This window comes from Amia ocellicauda (genome assembly GCF_036373705.1).
Source record: "Amia ocellicauda isolate fAmiCal2 chromosome 11 unlocalized genomic scaffold, fAmiCal2.hap1 SUPER_11_unloc_1, whole genome shotgun sequence".
Classification (NCBI taxonomy): domain Eukaryota; kingdom Metazoa; phylum Chordata; class Actinopteri; order Amiiformes; family Amiidae; genus Amia; species Amia ocellicauda.
Window position 1 is genome coordinate 897,114 of NW_027102659.1, and position 7,826 is coordinate 904,939.

Consider the following 7,826-nt stretch of genomic DNA (forward strand, 5'->3'; position numbering starts at 1 on the left):
TCACCTAAAGGATTATTAGGAACACCATACTAATACTATGTTTGACACCCTTTCGCCTTCAGAACTGACTTAATTCTACGTGGCATTGATTCAACAAGGTGCTGAAAGCATTCTTTAGAAATGTTGGCCCAAATTGATAGGATAGCATCTTGCAGTTGATGGAGATTTGTGGGATGCACATCCAGGGCACGAAGCTCCCGTTCCACCACATCCCAAAGATGCTCTATTGGGTTGAGATCTGGTGACTGTGGGGGCCAGTTTAGTACAGTGAACTCATTGTCATGTTCAAGAAACCAATTTGAAATGATTCAACCTTTGTGACATGGTGCATTATCCTGCTGGAAGTAGCCATCAGAGGATGGGTACATGGTGGTCATAAAGGGATGGACATGGTCAGAAACAATGCTCAGGTAGGCCGTGGCATTTAAACGATGCCCAATTGGCACTAAGGAGCCTAAAGTGTGCCAAGAAAACATCCCCCACACCATTACACCACCACCACCAGCCTGCACAGTGGTAACAAGGCATGATGGATCCATGTTCTCATTCTGTTTACGTCAAATTCTGTCTCAACAGAAATCGAGACTCATCAGACCAGGCAACAACTGTCCAATTTTGGTGAGTTTGTGCAAATTGTAGCCTCTTTTTCCTATTTGTAGTGGAGATGAGTGGTACCCGGTGGGGTCTTCTGCTGTTGTAGCCCATCCGCCTCAAGGTTGTACGTGTTGTGGCTTCACAAATGCTTTGCTGCATACCTCGGTTGTAACGAGTGGTTATTTCAGTCAAAGTTGCTCTTCTATCAGCTTGAATCAGTCGGCCCATTCTCCTCTGACCTCTAGCATCAACAAGGCATTTTCGCCCACAGGACTGCCGCATACTGGATGTTTTTCCCTTTTCACACCATTCTTTGTAAACCCTAGAAATGGTTGTGCGTGAAAATCCCAGTAACTGAGCAGATTGTGAAATACTCAGACCAGCCCGTCTGGCACCAACAACCATGCCACGCTCAAAATTGCTTAAATCACCTTTCTTTCCCATTCAGACTTTCAGTTTGGAGTTCAGGAGATTGTCTTGACCAGGACCACACCCCTAAATGCATTGAAGCAACTGCCATATGATTGGTTGGTTATTGAACAGGTGTTCCTAATAATCCTTTAGGTGAGTGTAGAAACCTTTATCTCACAGGCTGGCCCACGGGAAACGCCTGTGCGCGTTTTACCAGCCGGCTTCGATGGGAGCCATTCGAAACACCAGGACAGGTCGGTTTCCGTAGTGTAGTGGCTATCACGTTCGCCTCACACGCGAAAGGTCCCTGGTTCGAAACCGGGCGGAAACAACCCGCGGTGCATGCGTGCTAGTGCACACAGTGCTGACCACAAGTGAAGGTCTGAAGACTTTGTACTTGACGACCGCTGTAAATGGTTTCTTGACAGTTGTTGAGCAGAAAGTTATTGATCTTCCGAGGGAAAGGTCTGAAATCCGGGGGGTTTGCATAGGAATCAAAAAATTCACCACGATGGTCCTCCCTTAGATAAATAGCCAGCCAATGTTCTCCGGGCATATTTTTAGGGTGTGTGTTGATTATGTACATTGCAGGTAAATTCTTGATCTTAAATTTAGGCAGCTGATCGCAGGCGTTGACTCCTTGAAACAGTTTCCGTGAGCCGGCCAGGGCATTCATGATGTGGTTGAGCTCTCTGGTGTTCATTTTAATAATAATCATACGGAACGTTTCTCCTCTGATTCACCTCAATAATGTTGTCAAACACAGCATACACGACCATATTTACAGTGTGTGGTAGAGGCTGCTTGAAACGCATCTCCAAACGCATATTGCCCGTCTTCATCAGTGAAATATGTTGTCCACACTCTTCGTCAGGGGTCAGGTTGAAACCGTACAGGGTGTAACCGCTGCAGTATTCCCGGCGATCGATCAGCAGAGTTTGATCCTTGAGATGGCGACCCGTAGCCAGTACTAGACTGTAATATTCACGAACCGCATTGCCGTTTTCAAAGTCAGGTTGAAAAGGTCTGGATGGAACCTGCACACCATCGACGTACAATGCTATAAATTCCGCGTTATAATGTTTAAAGTTAAAGGTGTTCTTGTTGTAAACCCCGGTAAATGCATCATTATCCACGAGACCTATAATAACCTGTTTTGGGAGCTGTCCTAGAAACAGATTTTCCTGGTTCATCACCCGTGTCCCTGCGGGGATACTGTGGACTTTCATATAGACTCTTTCGATCGGGTACTTGGCGTTTGCCGTCACTAACGCCAGCGCGTGTCCTAGTTTAACCGCCGGGGAGACGGACACTTATTTCACAAACAGCGAGGCCGATAATATGGTCAGTTTATATTTTTCCGTATCAGGGGTCATCAGACAAAAAGCACTTTTACTACGGATCATTTTAATTTTAATGTCTACCCCGTTGAGCATGAGTTTTTCTTGGAAAAATATGTCTGCATGGATATGCCCCATTAGCTCAAAGGTCCTCCCTTCTGTTGAAGAGGCCGATCTTTTTTGCAAACCCTTATTGAGTCCCTCTGGATCCTTGTCGTCCATAGCTTCCGGGATGTCTTTGAAGAGAAGGCCGGGGCTGAACTGTTTGCTTAGGGTCTCCTCACTATAATTAAGGATACACTCCATCATGACTCTATAGGGGTAAGTATTGCTGCTTTGACTAATGAGCCGATCTCCCAGGGTCACATCCACCTGTGAAAACATGGTGGCCACCGGGTAATTGATTAATTGATGACCCCAGCGTTGGCCGTCTTCTCGATTGCATCGCCATCCTAATCAGTCACTTTACAGTTCATTAAAATAAATGTGTTATTCAAATCAATATAATCCTCGCCATTGCCAGCTATAAAAAACTCCAGAGGGGCCGTGTCTGAAATTGCAGAAAGAGGGGGAATCTCTACATATATGATCTTATCTATACTCGTTTGAGTGTATGGAACTGTAAACAGATCCAGTTCTGATTTGACGCATTCTTCCGATAGACTGTTGACAAAAGACATGTTTAAAAGATGTATCCTGAGGCTCTATTTTTCTTTCTTTGAGACTTTCTTTTTGCAGGTTTTTTCTTGTGCTGCTTCCTTCTCCGAGTGTTTCCACGATATGTTGGAGAATGAGAGATTCTTCGTTTTTTGTTAGCCACGGATCTTCGTCGCCCTGGTGGACACATGCTGTTTCTTCTTTTACCCCCCCTCCTCGCCATTACCATGAGACCCGAACCCTCCTGATGCTCATGGCTAGCTGCCCGGTTCATAACATTGGTGAACACGTCACTAACAATATTTTTAGCCGCTGATTTCAAGTGGGGTCTGGCTATAGCAAAGCCTCTCTTAAGCAGGGGTACGGCCATTCTAAAGAGACCATGAAAGAGTCCTCCTAGACCGGCGCCATACATTGTGGGGGCTCCTACAAAACCGGGCAAGCCGTTCCCGGCTTGCATCTTGTAACAATCCACATAGGCGCTAGGATCTACATAACCCCTCGAGGTAGCCATTTTAATAATGTACAAACTGTTTCAGGGGTCGAAAATGTAGTTTGACAATAACTTTACTGAAGCGGAAGGGTACGTTGATATTCTGATCCGATTTTACTTCGATCGTGATGTTGTCAAATTGGGTCTTTGAGACTGGTACGTAGTGTGGCTTGTCATAAGTAATTGTGACCATGTCATTGCTTTTACCTTTAATAAGTACATTTCTCAAAAGGGGGACATAACTATCCCCGACCCTCTGGTGGGTTATGATATCCGTATACACATAAAGAGTGTAAAAGCCGCCCCACCACTTCTGAGAACCTGCTCTCTGTGTCAGAATAGATCCCAAATATACGCCCCAGTTGGCCGCTGGTTTGAATGCTAATACCTGGTTTTGACACCTTGTACACTCTGTTTTTAATAGGGTTGTAATATAGCTTGATGTTGGGGGTGCCTTCTGAGAACTGTTTATGCATCTCATCTAATATTTTATCCACATTGTCATAATAACCTCCTTGTATCGTGAATGTCCATTGACTCTTTTTAACATCATCAAAAATGGCGAAGGTGGCATCCTTATCTTGTAAAACAGCCCAAGTGTAAGGATACTGTATTTCCGCCAACCCCACTTCCCACGACCCCCTTAGATCTATAGATTTTCCAAATTGTACCGTGTAACTGGATATTTCATTTTTAGGGTATATATCGAGAGAGGCGTTACTGGGTAGAGTCACGTAGAAGCCTCCTGATTCCATCTTGAGTATCGAAAGTAATGCCCACAACACACCCGCGGGCAAGTTGTTATAAGGATTGAATATCGGAAACCTGTTGTTCCGGGACCCAACTATTGAACTTTTCAGGCCATCCAAGCCATTTCATCAACACATATTTTTTCCGGTTCTGGGTTTTTTCAGCTAATATCTTTTCAACTCTGTATACACTGTCTTTACCCACAATAATTTTTTGTAACTCGGCTTCGTAAAACGTTCCTTCTATATCCTCCCCGTCATAGTCTTTTAACCGGTACACGGGTGGGTCTCTAGCCAACTGTTCGGTAACTGTAAAATATTCGTCAGAAAATGTTTCTTCATAACCTTTGGCAAAAGTACTCCTTAGCTTTGAAACGCGAACCACATCACCGATGTTGAACTTATAAGTAGTTTTTCCCTTCTTAATAAATGGTCCGTATAATTTTTTATAGACCTTAAAAGAATTACTTTGATCAACATCTTTAGGCTTCATTTTAATACTGGTGTGATACCCTTGGTTGTAAGCATCGATAAAATCCTGAACTTTATCAAAATACTTGAACGTGTTGACCGCTGTAAAATATCTCCACATTTTGGTCTTTATGGTGCGGTTAAACCTCTCCACTACCGATGCCCTAAGCTCATTACCGGTGGTGAAATGATGTATTTTGTGTCTCTTCAGTAGATTCTGAAATTCTCTGTTGAGAAACTCTTTTCCTTTATCAGTCTGCAGTTTTTTAGGACATCGACCCTGGGACAATATATCCTCAAAGGCCCTTGTCACCGCCCGACCTGTTTTATTATGTAGAATGCGAGCCCAGGCATATTTTGATAACACATCGATACACATCAACATCAATTTGTGACCATTGTTATGTTTTGATAAATTTGACATATCGACTAGATCCATTTGCCATTGTGAGTCTATGTCAGTTGCATATACGCGGTTTCTTTTAAAGTTAATCCTGAGAGGTTTATGTAAGGTATAGGCGTCTTGTTCCCGTAACCATTCTGAAACAACCACATCATTAACCTTCACTCCGGCCTCAGCGAGTCCTCTTTGAAAACCCTTCTTACCCGCCAAACCCCCAATCTTGGCTGGGTTGTAGTATAGTTCCTGCATTTGGGGAGCTTGCCGAGTCATTCTGTCAAATAACCACACAGACCCACACTATGCGCAAAGTTTTTATACAAGGTTTTTTATTCAACTTCAGGAGAGCAGATACCCCTTTTTAGACATTTGAGAAAAGTATAACATACACAACAATTTTTTCTACGGTCCAGACAAAAAGAAATCAGATGATTGGTTACTTGATCTATATCAACAAATATACCTGTTTCTTTATCTTGTAGGCACACACCTCAGTTACATATGTAAATAAAACAACAATATGACCTATTTTAAAAGTAAACAGAGGTGTATTAAACATGCTCAGTAAAAGGTCATACAGATGTTGATGAAATGGCCTAATATCATTCTTGGCCCCCTTGAGCGCTTCATCCCAGTGTTCGTATCCCCCGGTCTTTGTTACAGCAGCCATTCACTTTTCCAGGTTTGAAAGTTGATCCTCATCGATGGTTAAATCTGTAGAGAAAAGGCTCGCGTTGGCTACTTTTCTGTCAAGCACATGGTGTAATAGCGCTCTCAGGTTAGCTGCAGAGTGTTGATGACAGAACCAGTTGCAGAAGCAGTCCAGGGTCTGAGGTCTTGGAGAGTAACCGCAGTCAAAGGGTTCCAGAGTGTATACAAAATCTGGGGAATAGAACCAGGGGTGATCCCGGGTTTGAAGAGGCCTGTAGAGCCTGTCGACGTCCGCAGCTTTCAGGTAAGACATTCTCTTTAATTTTAAACCATGATTGAATTGTTGCGCCTTTTATCCTATCTCTTCACTACGTCACGACACACCGCCCTCTTAGAAGAGAGTAGCCCCTGAGCCGTCAGACCCCCCTCCAAAACCCCACACGTCGTCTGTTTTATCATCGTCGTCGTCATTCAAGGGGGATATATAATCCATAATCCAGCATATTCTCCTTCTAACCAAATCCAGTTGCGAACATTTGGTCAAGATGTCAAAACCATCATTTATACAGTTTATGACCTCTTTCAAGAACGGCCAGTCCACGGCGTCAAACATAATTTCAGTAACCTGTTTTTCTGGATCCTCCACACCCCCTTCAATAGGGTTTGTAATCAGAGTACTGCTAAACAAAACCTTACGATCTGTAGTTAGAGATAGACTCTTCACCACTCTACCGTAGTTCTGCAAGCTTTCCCATTCACACCTTTCAAAACCCTGAGTCGGAGACTCCATTTCGCATTCTCTTGGACCCTCTTGCAAGCCTTCTAGAGTCTTATCCACAAGCCCCAGATCTCTCCAGGCCATCACCTTCAACCAGTCCTCATAAGAGTATTCAATTACCGTCTCAAAAGGTTCCAACGTACCCTCCTTCTCTCCCAAAGCAAAAAGCTCCACTCCAACATAGCTGGGATCCCTTTTAAAGCGGTAACCCCGTCGAGCCCCCCAGAACAACACCCAGGAGCGTTCAATCTTCAAATTGGTGAGTACAGGAACCCTTGCCCGGGATTGTTTCTTGCGGGGTTTCATGTTGATGTCGCTGGACATGTTGAAGAAGCGGGATGTTTCTGATGCTGAGAATTAAAGAGGTATTGCCTAAAAGCAGCGCGGGTTCTTAAATAGAGAGGAGAGTTTCGGGGCGTTGCCTTCAGAGGGGTGGGGGTATTTATGGGTGGCCTTGATGTTCAGGGTTTTATGGGTGTACACTTTCTGACGGATATGACGTAGGAATAATTAAGGAAATAACTCTACCTAAAATCACGCCCCCCAATTATGACGTAGGAATATTAATAAGCTTAGGGCATACGTCATAACAAAATAGGCCGCGCCCAAAAAACCCTACTATCTACTCTTATGTAGTTGAAGGCGCAGTATAGCTCTGATAGTCTGGTGGTGACGGAAGACCACCAGCCGTTTGAACAAGCCATTCAGCATCACCTTGTTGGGCTAAGTGCAGGCACTGTCAGAGCGCAGGGCGTCCTGCCTTTGAAAGAGTTTCCGAAGTGTCCTGATGTGCCCTTTAGCAATGCCAAACAGGTCTGTGAAAATGGCATCCTTTCGCGGCACTTCAGACGCCATCTCACAGTCTAGCCGACCTGAAATGCCTGAGCCCGTTTTACCAGCAGGCTTCAACGGTAACCGTTTGAAGCAAGACGTGGCGGTGTCAGTTTCCGTAGTGTAGCGGTTATCACGTTCGCCTAACACGCGAAAGGTCCCCGGTTCGAAACCGGGCGGAAACAGCCTGCTGTGGGCCGGCCCTTTTCGTCCTGTTTGCCCTCGTGGTTCCCCGGAGGCGGTGGGTAGCTTTTCTTCATTGGAGTGCCCGAAATCGGTGCTCTCAGAGCGTCCGTCCGTCGACAGGTTGAAATTGTAAACGCTGGTGTAGCCACTTTTAATTAAAATCTGATGATGATGATGATGATGATGATGATGTTGTTGTTGTTGTTCTTGTTGTCATCGTGGTCGCCGTCATTATTATTGTTAAAGTAAAGCAGTAGTTAGATTT

The 7,826-nt window shown here is 44.5% G+C and overlaps 2 non-coding genes across 2 annotated transcripts; both read left to right on the top strand.

Moving 5' to 3' along the window:
- The first annotated feature begins 1,263 nt into the window (after nt 1–1,263).
- On the top strand, nt 1,264–1,336 carry trnav-cac (transfer RNA valine (anticodon CAC)). Its single transcript has one exon. It is a non-coding gene; the product is annotated as a tRNA-Val (tRNA).
- A 6,151-nt stretch (nt 1,337–7,487) lies between these two features.
- Nucleotides 7,488–7,560, top strand: trnav-aac (transfer RNA valine (anticodon AAC)). Its single transcript has one exon. It is a non-coding gene; the product is annotated as a tRNA-Val (tRNA).
- Nucleotides 7,561–7,826: the final 266 nt, after the last annotated feature.